We start from the raw sequence: 13,002 nt of genomic DNA on the forward strand, positions 1-13,002 counted from the left end.
ACTATTACTATTACACAGTTCAATCGGTTCTTCTCTTGTTTCCTACTCCGGTGGCTCTACCTTTTGCAGTTTTGCTGGAGAAGGAAGCAAAGCCCCACACTAGCACGGACATCCTTGCACTTTTGCAATTTTCCCTCCCAAAGAAATATAAATCCCACATGGACGCTCTCTGCCAACGCACTCACTTGTGCATCTGCTATTGGTAAAACCAAGGGGTTTTTTGTTTCTCTTTTGTTTCACTTTTTTTTTTTATTAATTTAAACAAAGAGTGCTCAGGGCCCCATCTGATGGATTTTTGAACCCCGCTCCAAAAGCTTCTGGGCCTTACGAGTCTCACTTGTAATTAGTCTCAACCATGTTTTGTAGTCCTTAATCCTTGTGATCGCAGTTGGGTTTGGCTCAGAGTTTAAAATGGAGGGAAAGGTTGGTGCCAACTGCATGTTCCTGCTCCAGACTTTCTCAACCTTTCTCCCTCATCTTGTTTTTCCTGGGGCTGCGGTTTCGCAGACATGAGAGGAAGGGAAATATGGTTGTGCATACGGGGCCAGGGGAGGGGCATGACTTCTCCTATACACAACAGCTTTCTGTTGGGCGATAGGACAAGAGGAAACGGCCTCAAGTTGCGCCAGGGGAGATCTACACTGGATATTAGGAAAAATTTTTACACTGGTAGGGTTATTAAGTATTGGAACAGGCTGCGTAGGGAAAGGGTTGAGGCACCATCCCTGGAGGTATTTAAAAGATGGGTAGACATAGTGCTTAGAGATATGGTTTAGTGATGGTTTTTGTCAGAGTTAGGTTGATGGTTGGACCAGACGATCTGAAAGGTCCCTTCCAACTTAGGCGATTCTATGATTCCTCCCAGTTCCCAACCCAGCCAGTGGCCAAACCTCCTCTGGCTTCGCAGCCCCGGGAAAGGTTTTCATCCCCCCATAACGCTGATTTCACACTCCTGCATCTTCCCTTTGTGCAAAGGGAAGCCGATCCCAACGCCTAAACTTTCTGTCACCCTGCTCCCTGTCCACTGTGGGGGTGCACTGGGTGGACTGCAGGCGGCCCCTGAGGGGAGGCAGCCAGCAGGTGGGCCTGCCTGAGGAGACAAGCCATGGCTCTCATCCCGGCCCATCCAGCGGCTGCTGGTGTAACGTTACCCTCTGGGTTACCACATGAGTTACGCTACTCCCGTGATCAGAGTTTCCAGGCGTGGAATGTAAATTCTTCACAACTCTGACGTTACCTCGTGAGGGAGAGACGCCATGGCCCGGGTCCCCTCCGCCTGTCCCAGGCCACAGCCCCGGGGCCGGCCCGCCCCACTTCAGTGGGAGCTCATGCTTCTTCGCCCGCTGCCCTCACATGTGGCCTTCAACACATCTGTCAAAGGGGTTTAACAGTCAGGGCCACCGCCACACTTTTATATAACACCGCATTTTTGGCATTGTTTTCGCAGTGCCCCGCGCCTGTTGAAAGGGTACAGTGTGTGTGCTCGCCTCGCCTTCCCCGTCAGCGCCCGCATCGGCACCTCTCGGAAAGTATCGCCTCGGCGCTGCTGACATTTATGTAGAACAGTGAGGTCTATTTTGCCAGCTATGACTTCAGCGCCGTTCTCAATAACTTTAAAGATCAACCATAACAAAACAAAAAGGCTTCTGAATTTTATTGGCACGTGCTGCCACAAGAAATACGAAATACAGGCACCTGTCACAACTGATCCTTTATGGTTTAAGGAAAAAAAAAAAAGGGGGGAGGAAAAAAATCAAACCAAAATAAAAAACCAGTAATCATAGCCTGCAGAACTGAATGTAAGGGCACATTAAAACAGAGGAATGATTAAAAAATAGCCTTGTCTGGAATACGGCACCCCAGGTAAGCTCGGTCCCGGGCAGGGCAGGGCATGGCGCCTGCTGCTCACAGCAGACAGAGCTGCCCTGGGAAGAACGGGTTAATATCAGCCGCGTGTTATACTCAGCGATGCCTTAAATAATCATCACATGGCTCCTGTAATCTGTTCCATGCTGTCAGCAACGGGTTAGTCATAATAATATCAGATAAGAGCTGTTCAAAGTGACATACTAACCAACATGAGAGCCACATGACTTTCTGGCTACATGGCTGCCCTTCACCTGAACTTTGGCTTAGATCGCACCACACCAGCGCAGGGTGTGCTGGAGTTACAGCCTAATTCCCTCCACTTGCCCTGGAAAGAATAATAACCTCCTGCCCCCCCCCGCCAAGTACCCCGCGGCTCATCCTTTGCCAAGGGGAGGTTTGGCTGCCGGGGGCACCCTCTGGACAACCCCCCCCGCTCCATGTTTTATGATCTGGCTGCGGGGTGAGGGAAGCACTTCTGGCAGGGGGCAGGCGGGGTGACTTTTCCATTTTTGACCAGTGCTTCCTGCCTCTTCCCTGTCTGTGTGAGATACCCGGGAGGTGTGAGATACCCAGGGCCAAACGGAGGAGCGGGGAGGCAGGGGAGAGGCCAGGCAGGAGGAGGGACGCTGGCTGGGCAGCAGGAGGGGGACAGGGGCAGGGGAGAGGTACGTAGCGGGGAGCGGGTGCCACGAGGAAAGGCAGCACGGCTGGGAGGATCTGTACCAGGGAGGGCGAAGAGGAGCAAACTGCTGTGGTCAAAAGGAGGAAAGGAAATATGAGAAGCAAAGAAATGGATGCAAGAAATCAAGCTAAGAGAAAAAGGGGACAAAACTGGTGGTTGCAGGCCTTGAGAGATGCCAAAAACAATAAAAATGTAAGAAAAGTCAAGAGCTTCAGCTACAAATGCCTAGGCTATTCTGAACCCACTCACAAGGTGCCCACAGCCAGCCCCAGAGAGAGGGAACAACCTCCACCGTACCCTGTGAACCACAACATGTACCCACCACCTAGAAGCCAGGTCAGCTCAGGGGGAGTTAATGTGGTCTCCCCGTATAGCTATCTGCTGTTGTATGCTGCTTTTTTTTTTTAGACGAGAGAGCTGCATTTTCTGTTTGTGGACATAAAGTTTCCTACACAGTGGTGCCTTGGTGTGCCAGGATGCTAAATAAACACAAACAATTAATAACACGAAGCCCAATCCAGCAGCAGGTTATAAGCTAGTGCTGAGCAAACCAGGGAAATGGTGCAAATACACTGTTTAAACAAGAGGTGAAGGGAAATCCATTGCAGCGCTACAGGAGATGTGAAGACATCCTTCTTGACAAGTATCATGTTATCCTGCCAGAGCTCCAGCGGTACAAGACTGCTCATGTCCTACGGCTCCGCTCTTGGGCTCTACCAGGCTGTGCCTCAGCAATACGGCAAAGCTCTGGCAGCTGCCAGTTTGGCTGGGCAATGCGGAGCAGGTCTCCAGAGAAGACAAGGGGGACAAACTGGACCACCGAGAAATGAGAAGAGCTGTGCAAGGCTAGTGCAGAGTATCAGCTTGGGGAGAGGGCAAGGGGAGGAAAAGCAAATCTATAAAGGGAGTGTTGTGTGAATGAAGGCAAATCAAGGAAAAAAAAGGAAAATGAGTGAAACGAGGGCAAAAAATATGAAAGGGAAACATAGCATTAGAGAGAAGTTAAAAGAAAATGGAAAAATAGCAACAAAATTTATTTTGCTTTATTTTCCTGAATTATCTCTGTCCTTATAAACTGCAGCACACTCCATCTGTACCTCCTAAACCAGCAAGTTTTGCTCATTGAGGAGGAGATCTGGATTCTGAATCTTACTGCTAAGTGTCCAGTGAACGTTAATCTCTGTAATATTAAACTGACACTGGGCACCTACCATATCCCCATATTAAGCCAAAAAGGATGGTGTCAAACAAACTCAGTAAAGCCAGGGTATTCAAAACCAAAGGGTGAAAAGGGCAAGTGTTTGCACTCATCTGCCAGCAGTCAGCTTGGGCCAGCTGCAGAGGCCGCTCACCCAGATCTTGTCCTGAAGACAACGGAAAGGGGCGGCTGGATCAGGCTCTGACTTGCCAAAGATGAGGATCTGTCTCTCACTCACTCAGCAAGGCACCCTCAGCAAAGAGAGAAAAAGCGCACAACTGAAAGACATTGTTTCCCTGGCATTTGCGGGTCTCTTAGGTATTACGCTTATATCTGCTCTCTTGGGTATTACATTGAAAGAAGAGAGGAAAGGGGCACTCAAAATAAGACATACATAGAGAGGCCGGGTTGCCTACAGTCAGAGAACACAAACAGGCACCTCTTGGCTCAGTTAAAACCCGAATCACTTTATGGACATACCTGTCTCGTTTTCTTCACTGCACAGGGAGCTGAAAATAACCATGCTCTTAAGTCCTTTAATTAAGTAGGATAAATCGAGGAGCATAAATTTGTTTCCCAAAGTTATGTGGCCTTGGTTCCTGCATTGTTCTCGTGAAGAATCACCTCTAGGATACAGTTCGGATACTGTGGGGAGACTGCCTGATGTCATCGCAGGAGCCAGCACCCTTTTTTCCTACCTCACTGCAGATGGAGCGTGTTTTCTCTTCTACTGGCACACGTCAAAACCGGTGTTACACAACAGTGAAATGGCTGGAAACGGCTCCCTGCTTTTCTAAGACCTCTAACCCTAGGCAGGGCTCTGGGATGCACTCACGTCTCCCTCCATGAGAGGCAGAAGGTACGTTAGCCCTCTTCTCTTACTGAGCTGTGCAGAATTTTGTTCCAAACTACACCATTTATTATTCATTACTATTTAATGGGACCAAAGAATGCAATATGTGTAACCAAGAAATATGCCAAGTAATGTTCTTTCCTTTAATGGCTAGATCAAAGGGAAGTTTATGAGGCTGGTGCTGGCTCAGTCAGTAGTGGCATTTGCCCCAGATCCTCTGCAGCACACCTTGCTCAAGCACGCTGTTTTAAAATCTTTAAAATCAGGGACCAAAAGGTGTGCTAAACATCTTAAGTTCACTTGCCTTCATGAGGGGTTTTTTTTGCCTTCCTAAATAAATGTTTTTGGAAGACATTTCTCTAAGCCAACTTGCAGTAAGTGCTTAACATAGCATCTCGGGTACTCAAAAAGCAAACAGTCCTTGGAGAACACTCTTCCTTCTCTCGCTGTAAATGCATGCAGTGGGTGATGGAAAGGCTCTTAGACCTGCCAGAAAAGGGACGATTTTCTGATTTTTCTCCTTTAGTCACCAGCTGCTTTATCAACAACCAGATATCCTCCCGCCGCCACCCTCACCCCCCACCCCCAGTAAGATTTGTAAATGTCTCTGGAAAAGTTGTAAAACTAGCTCTAGCAGGATACGCATTCACACTAATGCTGAAGACTCTCAACTGTGATAATTTAGCAGATCATTAATCCCACTCTCTAAAGGAGGCTGTAAAGCAGAACTAAATATGCAAATCCTCTTGTGCTTTAAACTTGCATCTGTCTGTCCGTCCATCCAACTATCTATCTATTGTAGTGGAATTCTCCTAAGATCACACTGTATTCTAATCCATTAATGTAGCTCAACTGGAGCATACAAGATTAAATAATAATAAAAAAAAAGATATAAAAATAACGTGGAGGCCTCAGTACAGTGGGCAACCTTGCAGACTTTATGATCTCCACCACACGTGCAGAAAGGGGGTGCGCACAGCACTGGGGGTTAGTAAATTAGCCTTTTATCACCACCCACTGACATTCAAGCACTGATTACTGTAAGGCACAAGTGCAAATGAGGTGGGTGGCCTCTTTCTAGTCCACTTCACTGCACTGCAACGCAATCTGGCATGACCTCCAATTCCTATTCAGGACAGCAAAAGCTGTGGTATCAGGGGGTTTGGGTATTCTGGCATGGCTGCAGGTGGTATGCTTGCGCAGTAACTACCTGCACAGTGCCTGGGGCTAGACATTTTGCTCACATGAGCAATAAACCCTCTCAATCAAATGTAACTAAGTGTATGATTTACCATTTGCAGCTATTGTAGCACGGAACTATTCCTGCTTCAACTTAGATTCTTTTAGGTTTTTCTTCTGGCTTTAAATCAGAATCCTAAATGAACATTTAAAAATGTAATGATCTTTGCTCCTTAAAAATTGCAGTATCAACGTCTATGGGGCACCTTCACAGTGAGCACTGCAGTGATTTTTAAGATGCAGCACAAATGATAAAGTGCTAACAAATGCGAAGTAACATTGCAGGTGAAAACTCAACAAGCAGCCCTGGACCCTACTATACGTATGCCAAGTCCAGGTGGCAGGAATGCCCCCCAACTCCTGAGCAGTGCTGCAGAGCAAAATACGGTAAAAAGAATATGCGAAACTCACAGAACCTAACCCAGTGGAAATTGCCAGTTCCTGCTTGAACCATAGGAGCTCTGGAAGGCAAGAGATGCCTTATTTCTGTTCAGGGGAAAAAGGGGCACTGTGCAGATGGGGAAGACCCAGCTTCAGCAGTTTGTGTCAGGGAATAACAGATTTATTCTTGGTTGGAAAGCCCTGTAGGGAGTTTCAGCAATCTCAAGGCTGGAACTAACACTATCTCTCCAGCAGCCACAGGACTCCACTCCTGTCTGGAAGTGCAGCTGATGCTCCCATATGGGATTTAGCTGCTGGCAGAGAAACTCTCCGATTTGCTACAGAAATCTCCACTCTCCTCCTCAGTCACTTCAGTGTATTGTGAGGAAAGCTACTCATCTAGGGAGACCTAATGGGCTGTGTCTGCCTCTTACACCTTTAAAATCTTCCTATTCCCTCACCAAAAAGCTCATGCCCAGAATATTCCTCCGAGAGGCTTGTGGTCTAAGGGACTGCTTGGGCTTACAGAAGGTTCCTTTCTAAAGACCAATTCTGGCTTCCCACTGTCCCAGTAGGAACTGTCACAGTCCTATGCAGAGCCTGCTACTGGACTTTGTACATCAGAATCCACCAGGATGATGTCTGAGACCTGTAGATATACTCCAGTGTCTTGAACACAGAAGAAATTACCTACACATGCCATGGGCCATCTGTGTGCACATGCAGGCACACGAGAACTTGTGTATTTTCTTGCATATATTCAAAAACCCACAAGCACTCCACAAACCAAGCAACATCTTCTGAAGTCTCATCTAGTCTCTTTCCTTCTCTCTAGCCTGCTTCAGGCAATTTCCTCTCCTCACTGTCCACACCAAGATCCCCTGGGCCCAGCTCAGCTATTTGGGCTAGACCAGGGGCACAATTTGCTGTGCCCACTGAATGCTCCAGCGACCACTGGGTGATGGGGAGCAGAGCGATACTTGAATGATTTCATGCCAAACTTAGAAGACAGCACAAGCAACTGCTTTACAGTGGCCTGTAAAGGTACACAAACAAATATGGATAGCTATTGTTTCTGCTCTTGAAACCGGAGATGAAAGTATTGGCCTTTGGCATATTGACACTCCCATCGAGTGCAGGGGACTTGGCTTTTGGTGGAGGTGTTTGATGGGACAGGAGAAAAAAATGCGTGTATAAATTTATACCTATCTATAAACACACACAAGAGATACAGATAGATTCACAAGTAAGAAAAGGAATAGTAGAAGCAAGCACTATAATTAGTTTTGAAATTAATTTCAAGATAGAGCATGACAATAGTGCTAAACCAGCTCCTTAACCTCCGCTCCCAAAAATGTGGCTATTCTCTTCTGGTAATCCCGTGTCTCACAGGTCAGGAAGCACTGGGGTTTGTCACTCAGCACTGATGTGTTAACTCACACAGAGTTACGTATCTTTACCCCCTGCATCTACATATACACACAGAGAAAAATAGTATTTGTTTACTAAATACTTTGTACCTCAAGCACTTCAAAGTCAAGGAAGAGCAGGTGAGAGTGAGATGGAACGGGAGAGGGGAAGGAAGGAAGGGAAGGAAGGGAGGAAGGGAGGAAGGAAGGAAGGGAGGGAGGAAGGGAGGGAGGGAAGAAGGGAGGAAGGAAGGAAGGGAGGGAGGAAGGGAGGAAGGGAGGGGAAAAGGAAACGGAAAAGGAAAAGGAAACGGAAAAGGAAAAGGAAAAAAGAAAAAGAAAGAAAATCTGATACTTATGTATGCATATCTTTTCTTCTGCCAACTGAAATGAACTGGCAATAGAAATTAAACCAAAGTTGCAAATATTCAATGCCTAAATATTATTATAGTGTCCCATGTGCCTGGGTCTATTCCAATATGAAACAGCTCAGAAATTAAAAATAGGAACAATAGGGACTTTCAAAAATGAAATCCTTACTCACGATGCATACAGACACATTAAGCTATTTATTTTTATGATATGTGTCAACTCTACATTGAGAGACTTTCAGAAATACTCTGAATGTGTCCCATGCTCTATTACATGCACGGGGTATTCAGAAGAACAAGAGTTTGTTAACCAGACACCATTATAACCACAAGAAATTATAGGGCTTTTTTTTATTCTGCAATAGTTTAACATGATTTTAATTATATATGAAGAAAAATTTAAATAATTAGCTTCATAAAAACCCGCCATTTGCTTCAGTAAGTGTTTAGCTCTTTTCCTCTGTAAATGAATCACATCCATCCAAATTTCAGGCTCACAACAATGAATCGCTCAAGAACACAATGCAACCTATTTTGAAAGCATCTTCTCATTGCTGAACACAAGGAGTACACAAAGGGGACAGCAGAAGTAGCCAAGCAGTCTTACACTGTCTGCTGTCTACAGGATCATCCCCAAATTCAGCTTCTTGCTGTCTGTGAGCCACGAGCATTGTTTTGAGGAGGCATTTTACAGACTACTACAACATACTGCAGAATGCTGCATACAGTATGGCTGAAAGCGAAGTAGAAGAGCTAATAATTCTGGTCTTACAACACCAGCATAAAATGTACCCCTGCAAAGGGAAAGATTAGCATTAATTGCCTGGTGTCAAATTCATCATTTTCCCCAATTTATTAGAAGTTTTGTGCATTGCAGCACCACCAGAATAAGTTTGTGAGTACTGCAATACACCAATCTTTATTCTCCCTTTGGCAAATTAATGCAGATATTTTGCCTTATGATAATTCCTAATTAATAAGAGGTTTAGAAAAAAGCCCCACTTGTTTGGAACTCCGGTGCTACTACTATTCATTTGAAATTCAACTCTTAAGTTTAAAAAAAAAAAAAAAAAAAAAAAAAGATATGCAGCTCTCTCTTTACCACATCCCATTTTTTGCAAGAATACTTAATATTAGTAAATTGGTCCCTTTGGGAATCTAAATGTAGGCACATATAATAATACACGTTGAAAACCATAATTCTATCATAATCACTTCTCATTTCGGGTTGTTGGTTTTAGGGGTTTTTTTGGGGGGGGAGGTGTTAATTCAAAAAGGAGGCTTCCTCACTGAAGATTTACAGTAAGATTTGGGTATTTACATAAACAATTTATGTTTGGAGTGCAAGCTCATTCACGCACAAATAACCCTTTCATATATGAAGTTCTTAGGCGTAAAGCTAGAGAGTTAAATAAACTTCGGCACTACAGATTCACTTCAGGTAATCTGTACAATTTTCTGCATAAAAGACCAGCAGGTCAGCCTGAAAACCACTTATGAATGATTTAAAATATCGGAAAAATAATACAAGCTTGTACATCAAAGCCCAGGGCTATATTTTCAAAGGGTACTTAGTGCAGGTGACTCATGTGCACAGTGCGTTCTTGTATCTTCCAGGTTTTTTGAACAGTGGTAGGGACAGGCAATTTTAACTCATTCTGAGTCTGTAACTTTAATAAGTGGAAAAAAAATGGTGAGGCGGACTCCACTGTCAGCAAAAGCTTCCCACGTAGTGCACTCCAGTGAGCAGGGAAGAAGGGTATGCGCAAGGGAACGGCAACGAGAAGAGGCTTAACCTGATTTCCTAGTTTGTATTTCCAGCCCTGCTGACGCACGCCCAAGAAGGTCGCTCGCATGCGATCTGCCAAGGTGTCGCCGCAGGGACCTGGACGCCTGCCGGCAGCCCCCCACCGCCCCGCTCCTGCACCCTTCCTGGCGGGATGGAGCATCCCAATCCTGTGGCCATCCCCGGGGTCCGCAAAGCACTGCTGAAGCAAGAGTGGAGGGGCAGCACCGGGCCTGCCACAACTCTTCAAGAGGCACTTTGCATTCGCATTTTAAAATATGCAGGCTTTCCCCAAGAGAGAAGAAGGAGAGGGAAGAGTATTGTCTTTCTTTAAAAGGATAGTACATTAGTGACGATATTTTTTTGTTAGATCCCGGTTTGTCTAGTTGGGGAATTTATGGACTTTTAAAAATAGATTTTGCCAAACAATTGTGTGGGCAACTGCTGACTTGCAGTCTGCGAGATATCTTTCCGTCAGCCTCGGGAAGATTAAAGCAGGTTCTATTTTCATCACGAGGGAGCTAAGGATGTAGGCACAAAGGAGAAATTCACTTTTTGTCCACATCAAGCTGAGCCTCTTGCCAGACGATGCAGCGTTCACTGCAACAATTGCCAACATAATGTGTTGCCTTCTATAGCCCCTTCAGGTTGAAGAATAGCCTTGTACTGCTACACGTAGAGAGCAGGAGTATTTCCCAGTCCCTGGGTCTCTAGTTTAACGCTAGGACAATTTCTTTCCTAATTTTGTATGCCAAAAAGCTGACAGAAAAATAACACTGGTGTACAAAGGAGCAAAATCTTCCTGCATCATACACATGTGAGGAAGGAAATAGAGATGAAAATAAAACACCCTCTGAAAGATCACAGCGTTACTTATTCTTGTATCTTCTTTTAAGTCCTGATTCTAATCTCAGCAGCATGATGCTCAGAGAGAAAAGCAAGTCGCAGCTTAGTATCTGCTCCTCTTAGATGGAAAAGGGGGAAAGGACCCCTGCCAGCATATCTGTACAAGACAAACCTTGCACTAAATAGGGCTACAGGGACTCAGGAATGGAAAGGATCTTCTCAGTCATCAAATCCAGGCCCCTGGTGTCACTGGCTACAATGCGGTGCAGTCCCTCTTGCAAAGCAATCACCAGCCCCTGTAAGGGATCTCCCCTGCTACCCTCAGCAGCAGGCTCTTACAGAAACTCACCCTCTTTCTTCACAGTCTGAACTTCTTCCTCTAATTTTCAGCCTATCTTTACTTCTGGCTAGCTTATCCCCATCTATTCTTGTGGCAACATTGTCTTGTAGCTTGAACAGTCCTTTCTCTCCCTGGTGTATTCTCTCTTCTGAAGTATTTATGGTAAGCAAGCAGATCCTCTCTCTGCCTTTGTTTTGCCAGGCTACCCAAGCCAAGCTCTTTAAGTCTCCTCTCACAAGACAGGCTCTCCATTCCTCTCATCTTCTCAGTACCCATTCTAAACTGAATTTATCATTTGTGCATACAGACAACCTGAATTATACACAGTATTTTTGACGGGGTCACATCACCAAATATGCCATGGAAGTAGCATAGGCAGAAGAGATATGGGACATTATCTATAGGATGCTGCTGTTATTCTTGGATACATAGAATCGTAAGTGTATTTGGCACACACTGACTGAAAATAAAGACATAAATATATAAAAATGAAAGTATTTAGACAAAGACAGGAAGCTAGAACACTGTATCGCATAGTAAAAGGTATAATTATTTCTTCATTTAGAAAGGAAAAAAATTTTACCCTGAACCTCAACGTAACTTTAGAGGAAAAAGTTTACTATGAACCTACTGAACTTAAACAACAGCTGCGCTCCCATGAAGCACCATCCTCCTGTTTATAACAAAGGAAGGGCCCTGTGCCTCAGTTCTTCTTTACGGCCACGATAAAACACCTGCACGAAGTACAAAATGTAAAGGCAAACCTGGGGAGAAGCCCAGCATCTCCATGTTACCTGCTCTATCTTTTTCAGCTTGATCTGACCAGTTCTGCTGCCGCCAGAGAAGCAGACACAGAGACCAAAAGCAGAGCAGCTCACCAACTGAACCTCCCACTTGCAAGCAGAAGCAGCAGCCCATAGGAAATGGGTAAATAGGAGAGCATTTGCAGCATTTCTACCCCCTCCCCATTGCCAAGGGCTCCCAGAAACTAAACTAAACCAAGCAGTGTCGTACAGGTAGAGACTGCATCGAGGCCTGCCAACTGCCGGCAGGCTTTCAGCAACATCCCCCATACGGCTGCAAACACTCGTGCCAGTTAATTAGCAGTGGCATTAAACAAGAAAAGGGACACTGACCAGGACATTGGGGTTAACCTTAGCCTATGTGAGCTGTGCCATGTGATCTTTTATTCCATCTGTTATCAACATACTTCAAGAGATTAATCCAATACTCACCATTTTGAATGAGCAGATACCATTTTGTTACTCCGTATCATACTTCACAGGTCTCAAATGTTCAGTGTCTGATTGACAGCTTGAAGAGGTGCCACAAGGTTAAATGACAGCCTATCAATTTTTCAAGGGCAAGAAATCCTTTACGAGACATTCAGAGGTTTTTCCTTTTAGCATTTTTCCATTGTTTGCCTAACCTAAACCTCAAGCATACACCAGAGTTTAAGGACATGCTGCTGTAACAGGAACCATCAGTCAGCAATGAAAAAAAAATCTGAGAGCCGTACCATATGCTCATTCTGAAAACACACACAAATTACAGTAGTCATACAAGATATCATTGCAGGATCTGTTTCTGTGGCAGAGCGACTGCTGTTAGTTACACCACAGTGTACCCTGTGCTTGCATCCGCTCAGGAACTGCCGCAATAGCCATCCCATCAGCACTAGAAGGGACTTTCTTCTGCGGGTGCCACCCACCCCAAAGGCACCTTGCTTCTCCAACCCTGATATAAAGCTTTACACTCGATCAAGGACAGCATGAGAAAACCGATAGCTTTACTAGCCACAGCTATGCACGGGGAAGATGAAGCTGTGAAAATCCCCACGCTCGAGGAGCCGCTCTACTGGACCGTGAGCGAGGGCAGCCAGACAGAAACACACAGCCTGGCACATGCAGCGCTACTTTTCTTTATAGGAGGAGACAAGTGATTTCCTGGCATATGTGCAAACGCCTGGGAAAGTACTGGTAGGAACATATGAGCATTGCCTGGTAGCTGGCAAAGCACATGAGCGTG

The 13,002-nt window shown here is 45.4% G+C and overlaps 1 protein-coding gene across 1 annotated transcript in view; it reads right to left on the reverse strand.

Annotated features, from left to right (window-relative positions):
• PPARGC1A (PPARG coactivator 1 alpha) overlaps positions 1–13,002 on the reverse strand; it is a 371,540-nt gene that overhangs the window by 88,796 nt on the left and 269,742 nt on the right. The window lies entirely within an intron of this gene.

Source organism: Larus michahellis, chromosome 5, assembly GCF_964199755.1.
Source record: "Larus michahellis chromosome 5, bLarMic1.1, whole genome shotgun sequence".
Lineage (NCBI taxonomy): Eukaryota > Metazoa > Chordata > Aves > Charadriiformes > Laridae > Larus > Larus michahellis.